Here is a 26874-nt window from a genome sequence, read left to right as displayed (position 1 = left end):
AAGATTAGGGAAAATGAAGTTACACTGACTGTGTTTTGGTTGAGTACATTCATCCCTTGATATCCATGGGGAATTCATTCTAGTACCCATTGTGGATGCTCAGATTCCATCATCTTCCTTCCATATCCACATGTTTGACATCCAAGGATATGGAGGGCTGACTCAGAAAACTTACACTTAAAAACTCAGTAAATCAGCAACTTCTCTGGTGGTCCAGTGGCTAAGACTTCACGTTCCAATGCTGGGTGCCAGGGACCTAAGATCCCACGTACCTCCTGGCCAAAAAAACCAAAAACATAAAACAGAAATGGTATTAAATGGCTTACATCAAAATAACAACAACAAACCCAAACTCAGTAAATCTAACTAAAACAATGCCATGATTCCCAAAGTATCACTAAGCTTGTTTTTGGTAAAAGATAAAGCAGTTAAGTCCATGGTATTTAGACTCAGAATCCTCAATCTTGGTTTTCAGGGGAAATAAACCAGTGAAAGATAAATCTACTTTTTAAGAGAAAGGGAGCAATAAGTTCTTGCTCTGATAGGAAGCTCTCACACCAGTGAGGTGTGTCAATCGAGTGCACCTGAGCTCAGCATTATCCCCTCCCTTTTCAGGTGATGTCCATTCCTCTCACACTCGCCTAACAGGAGTCAACCAGGGCGGAAGCCGAGCTGCTCCACAGTGAACAGGCCTTCAGTCTCCACCCTGCACTTCCTGTCCATGCGGAGGCTGTGAAATATCCTGCTCTGAGCCTCAGGTAAGAGAACGTAGTACAAGGAGGTTGGTGCCACTTCCTACTTTGCTCTCAAAAGGCTTTTTGGTATTTTAAAGAACAGAAAAAGAGTGCTCATTGTGAGCCTTCCTGTGGATGAACTTGAAGGATCTGGACAAGTCTGTTCAAAGCTGTACTGTAACAGGCAGGGACTCATGTTGATGTTTGTTGTAGGAATTTGGGCAAGAGATGAGGGAATAAATCACAAACTGGGGAAACTTGGTAGTAGGGAAGAAGGCAAGGGAATTGATTGGTTCATGGTCTCGGAGGTAAAATCAAGAGGTCTTAATAAATCATTAGCTGTGGAAGCTGGTGGAGAGGGAAGATTCCAGCAAGGGGCCTGGCTTTTGAGTTTGAGTGGATGGTAGGGCCATAGACCAAAGTGAGGAGCCAGTAGGCAGATCAACTTTGGAGAAAATGAAGGGTTTAGTTTTGGCCGTGTTAGTTTGCATTGCCCATGGAGTAGTGAGGTGGTTATTCCCAGGAGGTGGAGAGACAACCCATATGGGTGTGGTCAAAATGCCAGGCTAGTCTTGGGGTAAAGTAATCGGGATATAGACGCTCAGGGATATTTCCTTGTGTCAATTTAAAAAAAAGAGAAAAATATTCTTGGTTAAAAGGGGAGAGACCTCATGTGGGAGGCCTCCTGAGTGTGGTGTGGAGACTTCTGGGGATGGTTAGGTGTTTTCTTTCAGGGCCTGTTGCTGTTCCTATAAGCACTGCCTGCTGCACTGACACCAAAGGAACGTGCTTGATCTCTTCTATGAAAGTCCTAAGTCTGGTGGCTGGGGGCCGGTTGATCCTCTGAAATATACGTCCAGTGTAGGGAAGTTGCCCGGTTTCTTCATTTTTACTCTGACTATAATTAGAGGAAATCATTTGGATGAACTGAGATATTCAAAGCAACGAGAAGAAAAAGATAGATATTAATATCCTTCACACAAGATAAACTGTAGAATTTGGGGAAATTGGCATTCTTACAAAATGACACGTTATGATGACCATTTGTTTCAAAGGGACAACAGCCCAGATTAGGCTAGAATTCTGCCATACCAAGCTTCTAGAAGCAGGTAGAGGTGAAATAGGGCCTCTTGGTACTGCCAGGGCTGAGTTCCTGATGAGAAAACTTTGTTCTCTCTTTCTCTGCATAGTGTTCATTGGGCATAGAATGTTTTACTAGGTACTGTTTCAAGAAAAAAAAATTTTTAGCACAGTTTCTATCTTCTAAAACTTTGCATGTATAGTGGGTTGAATTCTCAGAGAAAAGACATAATTCACTTCTCTGTAGCCTGTTGGGTGACTGGCAATGTCAGAAGAGTGGTAGAACGGATTACAGGAATCTAAGGCTGATTGGTGAAGGGACTCCAGTTCTATAAGGGAGTCGGAAACAAGAAGATGAATGAAATAGATATGCAAGAAGGAGGTGACTATGGCAAGCTAGTTTATGAGGCCTCAGTCAGCTAACTGTTACAGAGGAATAGGAAAACTTTTTGATACAGAGAGGAGCGAGAAATAAAATGCTGATGGGAGGAATTTTGCAGGTTGGAGTTAAGGTCATGGGGGAAAGAGTATTCCTGGGAAAGCTATATCTATCTATCTATAGCCATTTTCTTCTTCTAAGTAAAAATCATTTAATGTTAATCTTGGTAATAGCTAAAGCACGTTCTTTTCTGGACAAGTGCATATAAAAGCTGACTATTGAGATAAATATATAAAAGTCTTCATAAGGAATCAGCACTTAGAATATTATTAATGTTTTGAGGCCATTCTGACCTGTTCTCAGTTCCCAGTAGGAGATAGTCAATTTTTCCATATTACTGGCCTTTGGATATGTGGTTCCTCCAACTGGGAGAATTCTGCCCCTCTCTTCATGGGGCCTGTTCCAGCTCATCCTTCAGATGTGAGCTTAAATTGTACCTACTCAGAATGGCCTTCCAAGACACCTTATAGAAAGTTGGAAGATTCCTTCCTTCCATTTTTTTTCTCTAACACAGTGCTTTAGTCACTGCCCTACTTAACACATCATGTGTTCAGTGATATATTTGTATGTTTATTTACTTTCTTATTAAGCGGGTGTCTTGCTACACTCTATGCTCTGTTAGGGCAGAGGCCACATCTGTTTTACTCACCACCATGAGCTACATGTTTACCTAACTCATTGCTTGGTATGTGGTTGAAATGAAAAGAAAAATTGCATAATAAATTAATAACTTTCACTCATGATTTAAGTAGATAAAATCGTAAATTATTTTTTAAACAAGAAGTTGGATATTTATTTAACATTCTTATAGCTATTTCTTTAATCCTCTGATTTAACAGCCAAGAACTCAGTTTGATACTGCTTCATGGCTTTGTTGATTAGAAATGAAAAATACATAAAAACTATCCTTTTCCTGATCTCTCCTTAGGACCAGCATTTTCTGTGATATGAAAAACTGCTCGTAGGCAGGTTTCCTTGGGAAGATTGAAGAAGGTCTTTCTGTTCACTGTTTGGTCATGGCAAGCTCAGAAGTGAGAAATGATTTCACAAAGTTTCATAATAAACACTAAAAATATAAAATTGTGACATATACAACATTTTTAAAAATAAAATTTATAAGAAACTCTAGGCATAAAGTGGAGTTCATTGAAAAAGCTGGTCTGAGAGAGATAAAGTTTTATTCCTTTTTAGGATCATTTCTTCTGGTGTAACTATATTTGTATATAACTTTAGGTATCCTTGTGTAACAAGTTTTCTCAAAATTTGAGGTAAGGGTCATAAACATTAATATACTTTATGTATTTTTCTGGTTAAAAATGCTTTTGGGGATCAATTTTCCTTCATTAGGTGTTTGGGTTGTAACTGTAGACATTGCTAATGGATGAGGGAAGTCTCTGAATGATTCTTAGGTGGAGAGTGTGTGTGTGTCTATATATATATATATATATATATATATATATATTCTAATATGTATATATTTTCTAATAAATTGTAACTATAAGTGCTTTGAGAAGTGCCATAGATGAACAGCTGATGATGAAGTTACTTCACAAAGGAATTTAATATACCTTTTAAGATATTTCTGCTGTTTTTTGTTTTGCTTTGTTTTTCAAACCTAGATTAAATGTAGATCAAGAAACTGGCAAAGGAAAGAAATTTTACTCCTTGGGTTTGCCAGGGTCCCTGGTGGATCCAGGGAATTTGAAGGGGAGATGGTGTCAGCGAGGAGAGATTTATTTATTTAGAAGTATAAAGAGAGATTAGGAAAGAATAGTGTGGTAGGAAAATTAGTGGAGAAAAGAGGCTGAATAACTTGGTTTACACAGAGAACCAATAAAACTCTGAGACAAGGGGTTTGCAGCGTCTCCGTAGGCCACCAGCACCTGCTTGAATAGCGGAGGGTGCCCCGCCTTGGGCTCCCTCTCGCATGGGTCTTAGAAGCCAGGGCAAATAAGTAGACACAGTGAGCCTCCACGCTCCAGATGGGAATTCAGCCAGAAAAGGGAGAAAAGAACGACATGGGGGAGCCAAGCATCGGTGCCAGACCCACAACTTTATTTTCAAAAGCAGCTTATATACCCCAAGTTGTACATAAAGAAATAATGGAATATGCAGAGTTATGCAGGGGCAGCAGTCCTGACCCTTATTGAGACTAGGCTTGCTTTTTGCATATCTTCCCATATACAAAAGGTCTTAGCTGGTTTTACATCATCTTCTGGCCAGGGGGCCTGTTAACATTTTTATGGCTCTTTTCCTAGATAAATGTCTATCAGCCAGAAAACTCTTTTTCCCTTGAAGTATTTTTTTCTTTAATCTGCATCACCCTCAAAGTACTAAATAAAGTTACATTCCTGTAGAACAAAGGTGCAGTGGGTTATAACAAAGAAAGTACTTAACTCAAAGATCTAATGTTGCTAATACCAGGGCTACTACCTGTTTTTTCTATATACCAACTATATCAACAAATAAAAGATATGAAAACTTGGCAGCAAGTATTGGCTCAAAAAAATGAAACCCTTAATCAGTCCTATTCTAATGATTTTGACTCCTCAGAAGCCCCTACATTCCTAGGATGTTTTAAGCTTCCTGTGCCTCTGGTGGTCAGGAGGCCGCAAACAATCACATGCGCAGCTGTAAGAATCAGGCAGCAGGCTAGAAAGCCATCAGAGGGTTTTTTTGCATTGAAACACTCTTATTATGCCCAGGAGACTTATTATCTAAAAGCTCTAAATTAACTTTTTCCAGAAAAAGGTGGTGGGGGACAGCCCCCTGTTAATGTCAGAAGAGTAGGTGGAAAGCATAACACAGTAAAGCAGGCAGACTCTGGTTTTGGGGATGGATGCTCGAGAAAATCCAGGGGGGACCCCTGAGGCCTGATTCTGCCTTTGTGTTTTGTCAGGCCCCCTTCCTCATGACCTTTGCCATGGGTGGGATTCCCCATGCTGGCTCCCAGCATGGGTTCAAGCCACTTTTCATTGGGAAATACACATCACGTAAAAGTAAATACTCTTAAGTACCTAGACTTTCGTGCAATCTCCCAAGGCAGGAATGTACAAGCTGTATTATAACCTTATATTGAAAGCTCCAATTTCCGTTGTACTCACATTACTTACTTTTCTTACAAAGTATTTCATATGTTTCATATAGGTGTCTTAATGCTTTACCCATAGAGAATAAAAGTTTTATAATAAATAGAACTACCCTCTTAAAAAATCACCACAAAACATTTTATAAAATCTTTAAATTTTATTAAGAATTAAGTATATTGTATATATAGATTCAGGGCTTCCCTAGTGGCTCAGAGGTAAAGAATCCACCTGCAATACAGGAGACGTGAGTTCAATCCCTGGGTCAAGAAGATCCCCTGGAGAAGGAAATGACAACCCATTCTTGCCTGGAGACATGGACAGAGAAGCCTGGTGGGCCATGGTGTCACAAACAGTTGGACACAACTTAGCAACTAGACAGCAAAAATGTAAATAGATATAGCAAGCTGTGCCAGTATAGATGTATACAATTAAAAACATTATTTTGTTAAATGGAGTCATTACTAAGCCAATCAGGACTAGGGACTGCTTTATTGAACTGACTATTAGGATATATATGTAATATATATATTACACTGTGATTGTAGCTGAACTTGTATGCTTAATAGTATCATCAGTTCAGTCCGACTCTTTGTAACCCCATGGACTGCAGCACACCAGGCCTCCCTGTTTATCGCCAGCTCCTGGGGTTTACTCAAACTCATGTCCATTGAGTCGGTGATGCCAGCCAACCAACTCATCCTCTGTCGTCCCCTTCTCCTCCTGCCTACAATCTTTCCCAGCTTCAGGGTCTTTTCCAAGGAGTCAGTTCTTTGCATCAGGTCGCCAAAGTACTGGAGCTTCAGCTTCAACATCAGTCCTTCCAATGAATATTCAGGACTGATTTCCTATAGAATGGACTGGTCTAATCTCCTTGCAGTCCAAGGGACTCTCAAGAGTCTTCTCCAACACCACAGTTCAAAAGTATCAATTCTTTATAGCCCAACTCTCACATCCACACGTGACTACTGAAAGAACCATAACTTCGACTAGATGGACCTTTGTTGGCAAAGTAATGTCTCTGCTTTTTAAAATGCTGTCTAAGTATGGTACTGGCACAAAGACAGAAATATAGATCAATGGAACAAAATAGAAAGCCCAGAGATAAATCCACACACATATGGACACCTTATCTTTGACAAAGGAGGCAAGAATATACAATGGAGTAAAGACAATCTCTTTAACAAGTGGTGCTGGGAAAACTGGTCAACCACTTGTAAAAGAATGAAACTAGATCACTTCCTAACACCGCACACAAAAATAAACTCAAAATGGATTAAAGATCTAAATGTAAGATCAGAAACTATAAAACTCCTAGAGGAGAACATAGGCAAAACACTCTCAGACATAAATCACAGCAGGATCCTCTATGATCCACCTCCCAGAATTCTGGAAATAAAAGCAAAAATGAACAAATGGGTTCTAATTAAAATTAAAAGCTTCTGCACAACAAAGGAAAATATAAGCAAGGTGAAAAGACAGCCTTCTGAATGGGAGAAAATAATAGCAAATGAAGCAACTGACAAACAACTAATCTCAAAAATATACAAGCAACTTATGCAGCTCAAGTCCAGAAAAATAAATGACCCAATCAAAAAATGGGCCAAAGAACTAAATAGACATTTCTCCAAAGAAGACATACGGATGGCTAACAAACACATGAAAAGATGCTCAACATCACTCATTATTAGAGAAATGCAAATCAAAACCACAATGAGGTACCACTTCACACCAGTCAGAATGTCTGCGATCCAAAAATCTGCAAGCAATAAATGCTGGAGAGGGTGTGGAGAAAAGGGAACCCTCCTACACTGTTGGTGGGAATGCAAAGTAGTACAGCCACTATGGAGAACAGTGTGGAGATTCCTTAAAAAATTGCAAATAGAACTCCCTTATGACCCAGCAATCCCACTTCTGGGCATACACACCGAGGAAACCAGAATTGAAAGAGACACATGTACCCCAATGTTCATCGCAGCACTGTTTATAATAGCCAGGACATGGAAACAACCTAGATGTCCATCAGCAGATGAATGGATAAGAAAGCAGTGGTACATATACACAATGGAGTATTACTCAGCTGTTAAAAAGAATTCATTTGAATCAGTTCTGATGAGATGGATGAAACTGGAGCTGATTATACAGAGTGAAGTAAGCCAGAAAGAAAAACACCAATACAGTATACTAACACATATATATGGAATTTAGGAAGATGGCAATGACGACCCTGTATGCAAGACAGGGAAAGAGACACAGATGTGTATAACGGACTTTTGGACTCAGAGGGAGAGGGAGAGGGAGAGGGTGGGATGATTTGGGAGAATGACATTCTAACATGTATACTATCATGTGAATTGAATCGCCAGTCTATGTCTGACGCAGGATGCAGCATGCTTGGGGCTGGTGCATGGGGATGACCCAGAAAGATGTTATGGGGAGGGAGGTGGGAGGGGGGTTCATGTTTGGGAATGCATGTAAGAATTAAAGATTTTAAAATTTAAAAAATAAAAAAACTAAAAAAAATAAAAAATAAAAAATAAAATGCTGTCTAGGTTGGTCATAACTTTCCTTCCAAGAAGTAAGCGTCTTTCAATTTCATGGTTGCAATCACCATCTGCAGTGATTTTGGAGCCCAAAATAAAGTCTGTCACTGTTTCCACTGTTTCCCCATCTATTTGCTATGAAGTGATGGGACCAAATGCCATGATCTTCATTTTCTGAATGTTGAGTTTTAAGCCAACTTTTTCACTCTCCTCTTTCACTTTCATCAAGAAGCTCTTTAGTTCGTCTTCACTTTCTGCCATAAGGGTGGTGTCATCTGCATATCTGAGGTTATTGATATTTCTCCCAGCAATCCTGATTCCAGCTTGTGCTTCATCCAGCCCAGCATTTCTCATGATGTACTCTGCATAGAAGTTAAATAAGCAGGGTGACAATATACAGCCTTGACATATTCCTTTCCCAATTTGGAAATAGTATTATGAAAAGACATATTTTCCTGAAATATTCATGTATGCTGACAAATCTCTTATACTATGCTTTTCAGTTTCATCTAGTTATAGAATGATTCTTAAAGTTAATCACTTAAAATGTGCTCCTCCCTTGTATCCTCCCTTTCACTATTTCTTTCCTAATCAAGTAACTTACACTATGCAATGATCTGTTTTCAAAACCTAATTCAGCTTATTTTGTAACAAGTGCTTTTTAAAAATATTTACATTTGAATCCAAAAAGAATGGTTACAATGTATTAAAGGCTATCCATAAAATTAATATTAGTGTAGGAAATACATGTGTCATATCTTTATGGCTAAATCTGCAGGGTAAAATTCATGTAAGAACATGTAAGTTAAAATTTTTAATATTGTTGACCCAAGAACCCTGCTAATTCCCAGACACTGAATATTTACTTCATGAAGACTATACATCTTCATATATATATATCTGTCTTCAGTCTTGTATTTATGAAACAGATCCATGGTCACAGCAGAGGAAGTATAAAAAGGGAAGGTCCAGGTCACTGTCATACAACACAGACCTTCTGTCACCTAGAACCTCAAAATGACCGGACAGTTTGAATGCTGAAATGTAAAATGACAGTCTTTAGTGATTTGTTTCCATACCTTCCAAACAAAAACATTTCATGCAAGTGTCCTTCCTGCCTGATTTAGGAAACTTCAGGTCAGTTCTGCTATTGGAAATCCTTCCGGGCCTGAGGTCTCCACCATTCATTTTCTTTCTGTGGGTCTCTGATATGAGCATCTAAGCTGATTCTTGAAGCATCAGTACAATTGCAAAAGCTGACAAGAGTAAAGGGATTTCCTGAAGGGAAAGTCTGAAGGAAAAGGATGAATAAGGCTATGAAGCTGTGAACAGGAAGGGTCATCCAGTGAGCTTAGACTTCTGGGTGTCTAGGAGAAAATTAGGTGAGTGCTACTCCCTGGCTTTATCCCCAGAGCCTAGCACAGAGGCTGTGATAGGGTGGGTGCTAAATCCTTAGCTGTTAAATGACTCGATATGTTAACAAATAAAAGTAGGTTGTGGTTTAATAGTAAAGGCTTTCAAAACCATGCTAAGGCATTGATATTTTGGGGCAACTTGAGTTTTAGCAGTTTAGTGAAGTTCTGGCCAATATGGTAAAATATAGTAGGCAGGAGACCTATTATCACACAACTGTGTTAACATGGTCAGTGAGAGATAACTGAATTTAACTAAGGTAACAACTGTGCAAAATGAGAGCGAGCACGCCCGTGTTCACTGCAGCACTGTTTACAATAGCCAAGAAGAGGAAACAACCTGTGTCCATGAGTGAATGAATGAAGTGTGCGTGTGTGTATAGTGGAATATTTAGTCATAAAAGAATTAAATTTTGCTATTTACAACAAAACAGATGGCCTCAAGGGCATTATGCTAAGTGAAATGAGTCAGAAGACAAATGCTATATGATCTCACTTGTATGTGGAATGTGGAATCTAAAATAACAAGAACAACTTCATAGATACAGAGAACAGATTCAGTTCCGTTCAGTCGCTCAGTCTGAACTGTCCGACTCTTTGTGACCCCATGAATTGCAGCACACCAGGCCTCCCTGTCCATCACCAGCTCCCGGAGTTCACTCAGACTCACGTCCATCGAGTCCGTGATGCCATCCAGCCATCTCATCCTCTGTCGTCCCCTTCTCCTCCTGCCCCCAACCCCTCCCAGCATCAGAGTCTTTTCCAATGAGTCAACTCTTCGCATGAGGTGGCCAAAAGTATTGGAGTTTCAGCTTTAGCATCATTCCTTCCAAAGAACACCCAGGACTGATCTCCTTTAGAATGGATTAGTGGTTGCCATAAGCAGGAGTATGGCATGGTAGAAATAGGTGAAGGGAATCAAAAGTTAAAAAAACAAGTAAGGAAACAAAATCTAATCTTCAAGGATCAGAAGAAAACACACTTTAGAAAGCACTTTAAAAACTATAAAGTAAGGAAATTTTGTGGCAATACTTGAAGAAGTGAGGGGGTGTGTGATGAAATAAAAATACCTAAGATGAAATCAATCTATTAAAAAATCAAAGTACAGAGGTTTTAAAAATTGATTCTATAGGACAATGACACAATAAGTCTATGAAAAAGACTTATTCTTTTTGTAAGTCTTTACAAATCTTGCTACATAAGATAATATAAAATGTGAAGGAAACATACATTTATAAATATTAAATTTAAAAAGTAGCCTATGAGAAGAAGACAAGATAACCATAAAAAAGCAAGTACCTTTGTCCTGAGTTGAGCAGTTCAAATCTTTTATTGATTTTTTTTAAAAGCTAAATCATGTGTTATCAATTGGTCCAGGTCAAATTTCTTTTCCAGGAAATCAGTCACTAGTTTTGGAACATAATCTTCGCTTTCCCAACCTGTAAATAAGCACACGTGTTCTGTTTAGACTTTACTAAATGATTTTTATATTTTATTATCTTATATTTGTTCCTTCTCTCTTTTGTACTGTTACCTTTACCCTGGATGATACTATTCTCAGCAGCACACAACGGAGCTGCATTTCTCCCTTCTTAAGAAACAAAGGCAGAAACTCCATGAAAAACCTTTCTTGCCCCCACATCTTCTAGCTACCCCATATCTCTTCTCCTTTTACAGAAAAACTACTCTACAGGAAGGATTTTCTCCAGTTCAGTGTTGTCAGTTCCACTTCCTTTTCTCTTATTTTCTCTTAAGCCCACTCAGTACCTGGCTGCTATAGCTCTTGTCAAGGTCACCAGAGACATAGACTACCGTCAGTGTGAGGCCAAGTCTTTTCTCTTTCCACAGTACCTGGGATACAAAAAATGAGAGGCCAGTTGGTACAGATGAGATTCTTCAGAGAGGGCTCCTTAGAGAAAATAAGACTAGTTGAGAAATAAACAATAAGAGATATAAGTTGAGCTTCCTCACTTTGACTATTTGTGTGATGTGGGTAGTATGGATTATTGACAAATTAGAAGTAGAATTCACATATTCACTGAGTGTCTTTTGAGTATATGCTAAGTACCAGGGGGCTTCCCTGATGGTTCAGATGGTAAAGAATCCACCTGCAATGTAGGAGACGTGGGTTCAATCCCTTGGTTGGGAAGATAACCTGGAGAAGAAAATGGCAACCCACTCCAGTATTCTTCCCTGGAGAATCCCATGGACAGAGAAGCCTGGCAGGCTACAGTCCACGGGGTTGCAAAGAGTTGGGCATGACTGAGTGACTAACACTTTCACTTTAAGTACCAGGTACCATTTCAGAGATGGGAACAAGATGGAGGCAAAAAATGCCCTGTCCCTGGTCTCAGGAAGAACAGGAAGCCCAAGAATCCTCTCCCTTTAGTTCAGGGAGACTGACAGTAAACAAATATCGGAGAGCTCATCATCAATGAGAAGAATGAAGGAGAAAAATAGAGTAGGGGCAGTAGGTTGTGCAGAGGCCGAGGTTATGCAGGTGGGGAGGGAATGTGATTTTTTAAAGCTTAGGGAAGTCCAGTCTGATTGGGTGACATCTGAACAAAAACATAAAGGACAGGAACTATCCAGAAATCTTGGGGTAAAGTAGTTCAGGGAGAAGGCAGAGTAATTATAAAGGTGTTGAGGTGAAGTGTTGGCCAATGAGAACAGTGAGGAGGCCAGTGTGTCAAGAATAGAGGGACAGCAGTGGTAGCAGTGGGGTCAGAGGGCCGGATCAAAGGGGGGCTTTCGGCCATTGCATGTTTGAGATTTTATTCTGAGTGAGAAAGGAAGTCATTAGAGGTGTTTGGGAGAAGGGTGACCTGATCGGATTTCCCTTTTAATAGTCTCATTCTCTGGCTGCTCTGTAGGGAATACTCTAGGAGACAAAGGGCAAAAGCAGGGAGGCTGTTGACCAAGCAAGTCATTGATGTCACGCAGGAAGAGGTGATGGTGACTTGGACAAGTGATGGTGCTGGTGAGAAATGACCAATCCTGGGTATACTTTGAAGGTAGAGACAACAGGCTTTGCTGAAATACTCATGGTACAAGAGAAAGAGCATAACCCGGGGTTTGAGGCTTGATTAACAGGAATGATGGAGTCGTCATTTATTGAGATGGGAAGGCTGGGAGGCAGGAGTGGTTTGGGGCAGGTAAAGTTCACATGTCTACCAGCTATCCAAGTGGACATGCCAGGTAGGCAACCTTTATATCTTCAGGTCTAGGCTGAAGATATAAAGTTAAGTGTTATGGGTAGAGTGTATTTAAAGTCTTGAGACCACAGAAGATCACTGTGGAAGGAAGCGTAAATAAAGAGGAGGAGAGGACTGAACACTGAACCTTAGGACACACCAAAGTTAGAATCTTAAGGATGTAGGGGAACCCAGCAAAGATTCCTGGAAGGAGTGACCAGTGAGGAAGGAAGAGGAGGAAGGGAGGAGGAAGAACAATAGCAGCAACAACAAAGTGATATCTAGAAGTGAGGTGAAAGGAGTGTTTGAGAAAAAGGGAGCCACCAGCTATATAAAATCCTGCTGATAGTTCATTTAAGGCTGGGACTTACAATGTTGGTGGGAATGCAAACTAGTACAGCCACTGTGGAGAACAGTGTAGAGATTCCTTAAAAAACTGGAAATAGAACTGCCTTATGACCCAGCAATCCCACTGCTGGGCATACACACCGAGCAAACCAGAATTGAAAGAGACATGTGTACCCCAATGTTCATCACAGCACTGTTTATAATAGCCAGGACATGGAAGCAACCTAGATGTCCATCAGCAGATGAATGGATAAGAAAGCTGTGGTACATATACACAATGGAGTATTACTCAGCCATTAAAAAGAACACATTTGAATCCGTTCTAATGAGGTGGATGAAACTGGAGCCCATTATACAGAGTGAAGTAAGCCAGAAAGAAAAACACCAATACAGTATACTAACGCATATATATGGAATTTAGAAAGATGGTAATGATAACCTTGTATGCAAGACAGCAAACGAGACACAGATGTATAGAACAGTCTTTTGGACTCTGTGGGAGAGGGTGAAGGCAGGATGATATGGGAGAATGGCACTGAAACATGTATAATATCATATAAGAAACGAATCGCCAGTCCAGGTTCGATGCAGGATACAGGATGTTTGGGGCTGGTGCACTGGGATGACCCAGAGGGATGGTACAGGGAGGGAGGGGGGTTCAGAATGGGGAACACGTGTACACCCGTGGCGATTCATGTTGATGTATGGCAAAACCAATACAGTATTGTAAAGTAATTAGCCTCCAATTAAAATAAATAAATTTATAAAAATTAAAAATAAAAAGGTATATGATTAAAAAAAAACCAGGACTGAGTTGACCATTGTCTGTGTCAGTCTTTCTGTGTTATTTTCAATCATCCCCATAAAATGGGACAATCCCTTTTATTTTGGCTTTAGATCCAGAACTTTCTGTCGATGCTATTTAGTGAATCAAATAAACTCTATTTTTCATACACATTCTCGTGTATGTTGAAAATAATAGGTTAAATCAGAAATTTCTGTTCCATAAAATCATCCCAACAGGGAGTGCTGGAGCCTCTCATTCAGGCCTTAGTATTACAGATGCGAATACTAAAAATATACCACCAATACTAGCACTAAATCAGAGTAGGGGGATCATCTTTTGTATCATCATGGCCACAGTCTCATTTTAGATCACTTCATATCCATTCTTGGAAGAAAGACTTTTCAGGGAGGATATGATGAGAAAACAGACTTCTCTCATTGTCAACAGGGCTAAAGCCACACTCTCAGGCTGGAGGCTCTGTTCTTACCTTCAAAAATGCATCCCTTCCACATGCATCCAGTGAAGAGCAGCGCTGGGTGTAAGTGAGCATCTTGGCTGATGGAGGGGCCCCTACCGCCACGCTGACCACTTAGTTCTTATTGCAGATGCAAAGGCATCAATCCAAGTTTAGAATGAAGGAGAATGTTTATTTCTCATCTCATGTTATGGACTCAGAAATACCCTACGTACATTGTGGTTCTAATAGTTGATTTATTTTCCAAGTCATGAAGTAAAATTAGGCCCACATGCCTTTTGCTTTATGCTTACTTTAAAAAATTCTCAACACAATTTTAGTCACAACTTAAACTTGTTCATACATTTGACTTTTAAGGCAGAAAGTAGAAATTAATGTGGTCAGTGTTCATGGCATTTTCAGTTTACCATGGACCAAAATGCAGGGGGAAATTTCTTCCATTTTCAGAACAATATCACCACTTGAGAAGGTTTAGAAAGCCATTTGAACTAAACTAAATCAAATTACCTATACTGAATCAATTGACCCAGTTTTTTTTTATTAACCTTTAATATGAAAATTAAATCAAATGGTAAAATGTAGGAAAAAGGAATCCCTTTCTTGGTTGCATCTCTGAGACTAATCCCACATTTGCTGGTCATCTGCCCATTAACTATTTGTTAATAGTTTTTCTGAATACTTGATAGTGAGAGGGTAACAGGCAGGAAGGCCAGGGGTCTCCAAACGGACGAAATAGCCTGCAAGTGTCAGACATTTTATCTCTCTTAAGCAGCAGGAGGAAACAAACTAGCGATATTTTTCCTTCTCTATACAAATTTAAAAGGAGGTTTTTCTTAAAATTCTGTGTTGCCATGACACCTGGTTTCACCTGAAGCTAACCAATGCCTTTTTCTTGTGGAAATGTTTATCTTAAGCTATGCTAATGTACTATGCATTTACCCCAAACTCTGTCTTCAAGTCGGTTCTGCCTTTCGGCTCAGAACCTACTTGACAAACCAGTATGTTATACTCAGATATTGTTCCTCTAATCTATGTAAATGAAACTATTTGTATGGTGATCTGCCCTTTTTCAAGATTCAAGTTAATCATTTTATGGCCCAAGGTGAACCATTTGGTGCCAAGATTATCACAAAATGCATTTTATGGGTGAAGGGCCTGGTGCCATTCTGAGTTTTAAGATATTCCTTTATTTCATTAACAGACTGCTAGTGACTATATAACATCCAGCTAAAGACTAGCAGGGGGGCACTCTTTCTGCCCCCTTCTGATGTCTATGTCAGAAGCTTTCTCCATCTCCTTTATACTTTAATAAAACTTTTATTACACAAAAGCTCTGAGTGATCAAGCCTCATCTCTGGCCCCGGATTGAATTCTTCTTCTCCGGGGTCCAAGAATCCCGCGTCGTGATTCAACAACAACCTTTCAGTAGGTTATAGCAATAGATGTTATTTATTAGAGACTCATGTTCATTAAAGTATCATCTGGAAATCAATAGAACCTAACAATATCCAATGTTGCATATTGACTGTGTAAACGTGGTATTGGTTGCTATGTAATAATTCTAAGTGACATCAGGGAAGGGGAATGACAACAGCGGTAAAGACTACTTTTTCCTAAGGTACCAAAAATATTAGAGCGAATTTAGGCTACTGCTCAATAAGGAGCAGAATTGATTATGTCCCATATTGTCCCATATTGCAGTTCTCCTTTCCTACCCTAGCACAGACTGGGGCTTTCTAGTCCAGGAGACCTGACCTCAGATCTAAGCAGAAGTCTGGTGCTACTGACTGCCACAAGGGAGGCATATTTTAGAGAACTGAGGGCTTCTATTTTGAGAGAATTCAGATAAGAGACGGAGAAGGCACTGGCAACCCACTCCAGTACTGTTGCCTGGAAAATCTCATGAACAGGGGAGCCTGGTGGGCTGCAGTCCATGGGGTCGCTAAGAGTCAGACATGACTGAAAGACTTCACTTTCACTTTCCACTTTCATGCATTGGAGAAGGAAATGGCAACCCACTCCAGTGTTCTTGCCTGGAGAATCCCAGGGACGGGGGAGCCTGGTGGGCTGCCGACTGCGGGGTCGCATAGAGTCGGACACGACTGAAGCGACTTAGCAGCAGCGGCAGCAGCAGATACGAGGAAGCAAAGCTCAGGTATAGAGTGAGAAATTGGCTACACCATGGTTTTGAGGGAAGATGGCCAGATTTGGAATAGCCCCTCCACCCATGCCTTTTGTTCCTGCTCTCTCCCCAAAGAGTCACTTTAGGCTATTTGGCTTACTAATGTTCAAGAGATATAATCATTGTTGCACAAAAAAAAAAAAAAGCCATATATACAAAGCAGATTAATATTTGAGCAATTTGCCCTGATGGTTGACTTCCTCGCAGTCTGGTCACATGAGAGTGGTATGATGTGAAACTTAATTTTACGTGGAAGACCTGCACGTAAGTTTTTGTATGGCTTTAAGCACAACTGCTTCACGATTACCAGGTATTTTGCCTAATAGGTAGTTCCTATTAGTAAAGCTATGGAAAATGAGTTTCTCTTTGTGCAATCGAGGTAGCTTGTGTATTGCATGGCTCCCGTTATCCTGGCTCTTACCATAGTTTCAAGATGCCTAATAACTTCAAAACAGTAGCCCATAGTGTCACCTGTCATTTCTGACAGCACCTCACTGACGGGCTTGGTGAAGTCCTTGGGGTTGATGCACTCAGCGGCTCCTGCAGCCACAGCCTTTTCAAATTTGTCTTTGCTGAGGTCAGCCCCAATGATCCTGGATGCACCAGCTGACTTACAGCCCATGATGACCGAAAGGCCAACCCCTCCCAGGCCAAAGACCACACATACTGGGGTGACCTGTGAGGAGACAAGTCCTGTAAATGCTAGACCTAGGGTAAAAAGGTAGAACCTGCAAAGCATCTCTAATCATAGAACATGAAATTGAGAAGATCACTTTGATGAGTTACTAGGACCGAATGATTCATTCTCATGACAGTGCCACAAAGAGAACCAGAAACAGCACAAACCCTTGCCAAATTTGTTTTAGATTTGGTTTAACCAGCATGTTCTTAGTGATCATAACTGAGTCTTTTGTAAATAAATTGAAAGTTGAGCCTCCGTGTTGCAATAGATTATCGATCTTTCTTCAGGAAGAAAATGTAGTTAAATCAGTTGGGGGATTTTTACCCATACTATGTGTTATTAGGGTTTCCCTGGTGGCTCATATGGTAAAGAATCTGCCTGTCATGCAGGAGACTCAGGGTCAATCCCTGGGTTGGGAAGATCCCTTGGAGAAGGGAATGGCTACTGATTCTAGTATTGTTGCCTGGAGAATTCCAGTGGACTATGCAACCAGCACATAGTCCCTGGGTTGCAAAAAGTCAGATGTGACTGAGCAACTAACACTTTTACTTCATGCTATATTAAAGAAGATTCTAGCCAAAATTCATCTCCTAGATGAACACTCTTAATCCTATTATACAGCAGGGAGCAAGGAAACCTGAAAACACTCCTAGAACACTCTTAATCCTATTACACATCAGGGAGCAAGGAAACCTGAAAACAGAAAGACCTGTATCTATATATGCATGTGTTTTGAAATGTCTAAACTTATAAGCAGAGATTTCTGTGGGTACAGAGGTGCCATACCCATTCTCCATGAGCTGTAATTTCAGCTGTGGCCTCCCAAGCTCTCAGTTCAGTTCCTGAACTAGGAGCTTTGAAATCCGTGTGGCCATTCTCTCAAATATCATTAATCATCCACTCATCCGACAACACATTTTATTGATGAGTTCTTTGTGGTCAGAAACTAAACGGGGCATGTTCTGCCTTTTCTTGTAATTTCTCTGGTAGTTTTACTAGCACAGTAAAAAAGTAGAATACTAATTTAAACTATATCCAATGTCCCGTCTCTCATCTCTTTCTTGGAATAAATCTGTTTCAACAGCCATATGTATATTTTCCACAAACTCCTTACCTTTTTAGTCTTCCACATATTTGGGCATCCCTTTCCTTTATTCATTCATACTGTTCCAAGTATTATTTATTGAGTCGTTACTATGTCCAGGCTCCTTGCTAAGCAGAGCAGGGAACAGAGACTTGGTCCACACCTTCCTGGAGCTTGTGGGCTAACGAAAAGTAAAGGCACAAGAATTTGAGATTTGGGACCATACTATTAATGAACCAGTCATGTTACCTTGAATAACAGAAAGAGATTCCTGTTTAGATGTAGTGGATAGAAAGAAATAAAGAACTTCTTTGAGCAAGCAGGTGATTTTTTTTTTTTTTTTGAGAAACCATTTCAGCTCAATTCCGTTCAGTCGCTCAGTCGTGTTTAACTCCGCGACCCCATGAATTTCAGCATGCCAGGTTTCCCTGTCCATCACCAACTCCCGGAGTTCACTCAAACTCACGTCCATCGAGTCAGTGATGTCATCCAGCCATCTCATCCTCTGTTGTCCCCTTTTCCTCCTGCCCCCAATCCCTCCCAGCATCAGTCTTTTCCAATAAGTCAATTCTTTGCATGAGGTGACCCAAGTACTGGAGTTTCAACTTTAGCATCATTCCTTCCAAAGAACACCCAGGACCGACCTCTTTTAGAATGGACTGTTTGGATCTCCTTGCAGCCCAAGGGACTCTCAAGAGTATTCTCCAACACCACAGTTCAAAAGCATCAATTCTTTGGTGCTCAGCTTTCTTCACAGTCCAACTCTCATATCCATACATGACCACTGGAAAAACCATAGCCTTGACTACACGGACCTTTGTTGGCAAAGTAATGTCTCTGCTTTTCAATATGCTGTCTAGGTTGGTCATAACTTTCCTTCCAAGGAGTGTCTTTAAATTTCATGGCTGCAATCACCACCTGCAGTGATTTTGGAGCCCCCCAAAATAAAGTCTGACACTGTTTCCACTGTTTCCCCATCTATTTCCCATGAAGTGATGGGACCAGATGCCATGATCTTAGTTTTCTGAATGTTGAGCTTTCAGCCAACTTTTCACTCTCCTCCAGAGAAACCATTTATTTCTCCTTAATTTTTAGATTTTACTAGGATGCAAATCTAAATTGGTAGTCTTTCTGTTTCTTCCCTGGTGGCTCAGTGGTAAAGAATTTGCCTGCAATGCAGGAGACCTGGGTTCAATTTCTGGCTCAGGAAGAACCCCTGGAGAGAGGAATGGCAACCCAGGAATGGCCATCCAGTATTCTTGCTAAGAGAATCCCATGGACAGAGGAGCCTGGCAGTCTACAGTCCATGGGGTTGCAAAGAGTCAGGCATGACTGAGCAACTAACACTTTCACTTTTCTGTTTCTTCCAGTATTGTAACTTTTCCCACCAGGTGATCTTTATTTTTTATTTATTTTTTTTAATTTAAATTTTTATTTTTACTTTATTTTACTTTACAATACTGTATTGGTTTTGGCAGGTGACCTTTAAACTGAGAATAATGTTAAGGAAGCAGCCACATAAGGGCTCAGTAGATGAGCATTCCAGACAATCAGAATACCTTGTGTAAATATTTTCATGCAAGACAAGGACAGCTCAGCAGGCTTATACATCTCACGAGAGGCGGGTGTGAGTGGATCATAGTGGGTTAGATGAGATTGTTCCAAGAATGGAAGCTATTGAAGGGTTTTTAGCAAAGATGTAATGCAGACCAATTTATGTTTTATAAAATTACTCTGATTTGTAAATGGAGAATTACTGGAGATGGAGAGGAGTAATGAACACCATAAAAGGAAGGCCATTGCATCCAATGAAGATATGATGATGGTAGTGAGACGAAGAAAATGGAAAGATTTGAAATATACCAGAATTGAAAGAGATACATGTACCCCAAAGTTCATTGCAGCACTGTTTATAATAGCCAGGACATGGAAGCAACCTAGATGTCCATCAGCAGATGAATGGATAAGAAAGCTGTGGTACATATACACAATGGAGTATTACTCAGCCATTAAAAAGAATACATTTGAATCTGTTCTAATGAGGTGGATGAAACTGGAGCCGATTATACAGAGCGAACTAAGCCAGAAAGAAAAACACCAATACAGTATACTAATGCATATATATGGAATTTAGAAAGATGGTAATGATAACCCTGTATGCGAGACAGCAAAAGAGACACAGAGGTAAAGAACAGACTTTTGGACTCTGTGGGAGAGGGAGAGGGTGGGATGATTTGGGAGAATGGCACTGAAACATGTATACTATCAGGTAAGAAACAAATCGCTAGTCTAGGTTCAATACAGGATACAGGATGCTTGGGGCTGGTGCACTGGCATGACCCAGAGGGATGATATGGGGAGGAAGGTGGGAGAGGGGTTCAGGGTTGGGAACTCATGTACACCTGTGGTGGATTCATGTCAATGTATGGCAAAACCAATACAGTATTGTAAAGTAAAAAAATAAAATGAATAAAATAAAGTATACCTTGTAGGTAAAGTTAGCAGGACTTGCTGCTGGATTGTATATAAGGTGATGGAGAGGGAAGATCAAGGATGAAGAAAATTAGAGTGGGCATAAATATGTCTGGGTGACAGGGAAGAAGAAAATTAAGAATTCCATATGATACATACTCATTTTGAGATACCTGTGAGATTCTTAAAGGGAGATATCAGGTATGGCATTGGATGAAAGAATTTGGGGTTCAGAGAGAGTACTGGAGATAGAAATTTCAACTCAACTAACATATGGACAATTTTTAAGACTTCAGACTTGGATGAGACCACCACATACGGGATTGTTTGGGGAATGGTTTTAGTAGTTATGAATTGTGTGTTATTTTACCCACTTCTTCTACTTATTAAGAGTGACATAGAGAGTCAGTTTAGTCGCTCAGTTGTGTCTGACTCTTCGCAACCCCATGTACTGCAGCATGCAGGGCTTCCCTGTCCATCACCAACTCCTGGAGCCTGCTCAAACTCCTGCCCATTGAATTGGTCATGCCGCCCAACCATCTCATCCTCTGTCATCTTCTTCTCCTCCTGTCTTCAATCTTTCCCAGCTTCAGGGTCTTTTCCAGTGAGTTAGTTCTTTGCATCAAGTGGCCAAAGTACTGGAGCTTCAGCTTCAGCGTCAGTCCTTCTAATGAATATTCAAGACTAATTTCCTTTAGAATTGACTAGTTGGATCTCCTTGCAGTCCAAGAGACTCTCAAGAGTCTTCTCCAATACCACAGTTCAAAAGCATCAATTCTTCAGCACTCAGCCTTCTTTATGGTCCACATCCATACATGACTACTGGAAAAACCATAGCTTTGACTCTATAGATGGACCTTTGTAGGCAAAGTGATGTCTCTGCTTTTTAATATGCTGTCTAGATTGATCATAGCTTTTCTTCGAAGAAGCAAGTGTCTCTTAGTTTCATGGCTGTAGTCAGCAACTGCAGTGATTTTGGAGCCCAAGAAAATAAGTCTGTCACTGTTTCCATTGCTTCCCTATCTATTTGCCATGAAGTGATGGGGCCAGATGCCATGATCATTAGTTTTTTGAATGCTGAGTTTTAAGCCATCTTTTTCACTCTCCTTTTTCATTTTCATCAAGAGGCTCCTCAGTTCCTCTGACATAAGCTGAGTCAAAATAATCACTCTTAAATTTTCACATTTTCATACTATATGCTAGCCATTAGAGGTTGCATTTTGTCCCCCCACCTAACTACTTATTCATACATTGAAGTCTTAACTCCCAGTACCTCAGAATGTGATCTCATTTGGAGATAGGGTTTTTGCAGAAGTAATAAACTTTAAGGTAATTCAGTTCAGTTTAGTTCAGTCACTCAAATAAGGTAATTAGATGGGTTCTAATCCAGTATGATTGATGTCCTTATAAAAAGGGAAATTTTGGATAAAAAGACTGGCATAGAAGGAAGGTGATATGAAGAGACATTGGGAGAAGACAGCCAAGGAGAGAGACCTGGAACAGATCTTTCATTCACAGCTCTTAGAAGAAACCAGTCCTGCCAACATTTTGATTTTGGATTCCTAGTTTCCAGAATGTGAGACAATAAGTTTCTGTTGTTTAAGCCACCAAGTCTGTGGCAGTTTGCTACAACAGCCCTAGCAAGTTAACACACCAGCATTAATAGTTATTTTGTGAAAAAGATTAATTTTAGATGTGAATCTAAATTTTAGAAAAGAACCTGAAGGAAATACAGAGGAAACAAAATTAAATCTAGAGATTTTATTTTCACTTATTCAGAAATAAAATTTTAAATCTGAATTTTTCATTCTCTTCCAATTGATTTGGCATTGTGTAGAAACAGCCTGCATATGAGATGCTTTCAAAAGTTTTGTTTTATAAAAAAAACTTCAGTTTTCCTTAAAAAAAAAAAGCATTTAAAAAATAAAATAGGAACTAGCCCACCCTGCTTCTTACCTTGCCAATCTTAATAGCGGCCCTGTATCCAGTGGAAAATCCACATCCAGTTAAACAGACTTTCTCAGGAGGAGCTGCACCAACAGCCTTGGCGATGGAAGTTTCATCCACCGCCGTGTACTCAGTGAATGTACTGGTGCTCAAGAAGTGATAGACTGGCTTGCCCTTGCATCTACATCTGGTGCTGCCATCAGCCAGGACTCCATGACCAGTGATGCTGTTTGATACAGCAAATACTCAGGTTAATTCAATTCAAAAAATTAGCACAGGAACAATTAAATGGCATTACAGAAAAGTGACTGAAACCTACTCTGTCCTTATACAAAGGTTGCCATCTGGGTTGTGACAAGCATTGCATTCTCTACACTGAAGCAGACAGCGGGGGATGACTTTGTCATCCAGAGAGAAAACATGATATAATGGTCATTAACATTAAATGATGAAATAGACAAATGTGAATTGAGCCCATGCCATATGCAATAAGAGTAGAGGCATGCCTTGGAGATATCACAGGTTCAGTTCTAGGTCATTGTTGTAAAGTGAGTCACACAAATTTTTTGGTTTCCCAGTGCACAAAAAAAATCATGCTTATACTATCCTGTAGTCTATTATGTATGCCAAAGCATTGTGTAAAATAGCAGTGTATATATCTTAATTTAAAGTTTTGCTATTGGAAAACTGGCACTGATAGACTTGCTTGAGGCAGGGTTGCCTCAAACTTTCAATTTTTTTTTTAAAGGCATTTCCTTAGAAGCATAATAAAGCAAAGTGCAATAAAACAAGGTATGCCTGTATTCTAAAGTTTATAACCACATCAAATTTGTTTGTTAAAGGTTGAGACTTTGTCAAATTAAATTTCACTCTATACAACCCATTTTCCTTGTGTTCTCTTATCCTCCTAAATTCATTAAGGCTCCTCTAATAATTCCTAGTTGCACTATTTCCTTTGATAGGATAGACAGCCCTGCTTATCTCAGACTTGTGGCTCAACATTTGCACACCTAGTTTCATTGTAGTGACTCCTTCTCCAATGCTGTCTACAACCCCAGGGGCTTCATATCCCACAATCACTGAAAACTTAAACACTATTGCTCCTTTTCATCACATGGGCATCTGTTTGACAGATTCCCATTGCCAACACCTGGGTTCAAAGGAAAGAACATTCACCAACCAGCAAAGGGGTTGTTCTACAGTTGGGAAGACATTTATCTCTTTCTTGAAAAGACTATAATTATTTATGCTGGATGACTGCCCAATATAATAGTGTTGATTCTCAAATTCTGAGCTGAGGATCACCATCAAACCAAAATCTCTCTCTTTAGGGAATTTATAGTACTGCTGCCTCTGGCTGTATTTTTGAATCTCAGTCTTTTTGAAGTAAACTGATGCTCCTGTGAGGGAACTAGAATGCAGTTTGTTACCCGGCACAGAAGTAGATTTTTACCATTAGTTCCTCCTCTTGATGAAAGATAGAGGGAATGGGAATGGTGTGCAGAAGAGAAGTGAGCAAAATTGTATGTTACCACAGTGCTCAGATAACAAGAGATGGTCAAAGAAAGATGGCAGCAATGACTATTCAATAATCTGGTGATCAAAACAATGGTTAGGCTCTGTCCAAAGGAGTGGGGGGAATGTTCCAGGAAGCTGTCAATTCTCCAGGCACAGATGAGTTCCTTATTTTTTGTGAAAAGTAATCTCAATGTTATTTGATACCCAGAAGATTTAAAAAATATTCTTTCATCATAATGATTAACCATTTTTATCACTGTGTCAATAAAAATTCAACAAATGAAAGTTATACAGAGCAGATTAGTAGAACTGTTTTTTAATCAATAACTAAGTCATTAATTTTATACCCACTATGGCCTTATCAATTTAAAAATAAAACAGAATGAGAGTTAGTAACTGAAAATTGGGAATCATTTCCTTATTTAAGGATCCAACCTCACAATAATATATACTCAAAGTAGGGGTGATAAAATTTTAGGCTTATACGCACTCTCAGGTTACTTTAATATGGACTTCTTTCGCCTTTGGTGGAGCAACTTCTATCTCCTCATTGGAGAAGAGTTTCTTCTGTTCCCATAGCACAGCCACTTTACGTTTAATAACCTAAGAAATTGGTGAGAGTTATAAACAGGCTCCAAGTTTGTCTTTACAGTTACAGACTCTCCAAACGATACACATCTGGACAGAGCACTTTGTAATCCTTAGAGATCATCTTATGTGCACCTGTGATATATGAGGAGCGGAGCCCAGAGGTACTAACAACTGGACCTGTGCTCACAGAGCGTGTGGGAAGCAGGGCTGGACCAGATCCTGAGGTGCACCCTTCCCAGCCCTTTGCCTTTTCTCTGCCTGTGCTCACATAATATTTTACTAAACTAGGTTCTGTTACTACCACTTCAAAGTAACAAAATGTCACCTGTGTATCACTTATTCACAAGAGCAGATTTATAAAACAGAAAATGTTGATATATCTTCAAGAATCTAAGCCAGTATTTAATAGCTGTATAATCATGTAGCAATGGTGAGGACATTAGGAAATTAGCTTGTTTAGAGATGAAGGGAACCATGAACATCATGATGCATATAGACTGCGAATTCCTGGATGACTGTGTGTTTACATCTCCTAATCCCTTTTTGTACCCAGCCCAGTTCTTGCATCTCATGGGTCTAGATAGGTGAGGTAAAGCTTCTCATCTCTGCTGCTGCTAAGTTGCTTTAGTCGTGCCCAACCCTGTGCGACCCCATGGACATCAGCCCACCAGGCTCCTCCCCTCACAGAAGTGGAAATTAAAGAGTGGAGCATCTCAGTGAAGAGCCTTCAGCTGTTCAACTGGTTTGGGTAGTTATTTAATTAAAGAATTTTGCTGACATTATTGAAATCAAAGAAGAGGGGAGAAAGAGATTGTTTTCTTGATTTCCCATCCTCAAATCTGTTTAGGAATCCAATTCATTTGTTCAGACACCAAATGAGTTATCAGTTATCTTTCATCTTTCTTGTCAACTAATACACCATTTCTAAGATCTGCTTTAGATGGATAGTTACTACAAGAGATTTTGAGAAATGATATGCTGGAAACAGTTGGGACGCTGAAAGCTATCAGTGATTTTAACATTCACCCTCTGCCTCTCTGAGGCAAATGTCATGTTGCTGACTCTATTGTTTTATTCCTGTCCTCTTTGTTGCCATTGTTCAGTCACTCAGTCATGTCTGACTCTTTGTGACCCCATGGACTGCAGCATACCAGGCTTCCCTGTCCTTCACCATCTCCTGGAGCTTGCTCAAACTCATGTCCATTGAGTCAGTGATGCCATCCAACCATCTCATCCTCTGTCATCCCCTTCTCCATCTGCCTTCTATCTTTTCTACTGCTGTCAGCAAGTAATGTCTCTGCTTTTTAATATTCTGTCTAGGTTTGTCATAGTTTTTCTTCTAAGGAACAAGTGTCTTTTAATTTCACGGCTCCAGTCACCGTCTGCAGTGATGACCCCATATGAAAAGGGTTACAGTGCAATGTGGCCCAATCTTGATGCTAGAAACTTCACATCACAATCCCACACTAATTCCTGCTGGATTGATAGTTGAGATTTAAAGTCAAACTATAAATATAAACTACGTGGAGCATTGAGGAGTTTTTGTGCTTGAGAATGACAGAAAAAAGTCATACTGGAAACATCTAAGAATGAACATTTTGTGTCTTGAGAAGTCGTAAATAGCAGTATGTGTCATTGAAAGTCAATTTATGGAAACATTTTGCTTACCAGAACAATTGCCCAGCTATCCTGAAATTCAGTTATTAATAATGTCAATAGAAGCCACATTTTTCCATTTTTCTTGCTGAAAAAGCTCCCATATGCTGTTTTATCCTGTTTCTACTGGCATTCTCTGAAATCCTAACCCATTGCTCTCCCTCATCCCCCAGGGTATGCTTGCTCAACAGGCATTTAATTCCCCAAGAAATATCCCCAAGTATTCAATTATGTTAAGATATTCAAGTTCTAACAACCAGACCCGCATTATTAGATCGTGAGGATACAGAAATGTTCTGCTCACATTCCCAGCGGTGCCCATTCTGTCATTCTTTTTGTGCTGTGTTTCAGTAAACAGACTTTTTCTGCCTGTTGTTTAGCTCAGTTTGCTGTAAATAACAGCATCTTGTGCCCTCAGATAAATGGCCTGGCTCAAAAGTTCTGCCTTGAGTGATATGACTCATGTCTTCAAGACTTCCAATGGGCCATAACCCTCACCCTTGGCAGTCAGTTTTGAAAAGAAATATGGTAACCTGCAATGATCAAACCATGAGTAGAGCTCTAACAAAGACAAGATGGTCAATCCTATTGAAAATGACTGAAAGCTTTCTTATCCATCATATTTCTGGGGATATAAAAACATA

At 39.9% G+C, this 26874-nt stretch overlaps 1 pseudogene; it reads right to left on the bottom strand.

Moving 5' to 3' along the window:
• Nucleotides 1–8894: 8894 nt before the first annotated feature.
• LOC138442887 (all-trans-retinol dehydrogenase [NAD(+)] ADH7-like) lies at nucleotides 8895–26582 on the bottom strand (annotated as a pseudogene).
• Nucleotides 26583–26874: the final 292 nt, after the last annotated feature.

This window comes from Ovis canadensis, chromosome 6 (assembly GCF_042477335.2).
Source record: "Ovis canadensis isolate MfBH-ARS-UI-01 breed Bighorn chromosome 6, ARS-UI_OviCan_v2, whole genome shotgun sequence".
NCBI lineage: Eukaryota > Metazoa > Chordata > Mammalia > Artiodactyla > Bovidae > Ovis > Ovis canadensis.
This window is presented reverse-complemented; position numbering and strand designations above follow the sequence as displayed.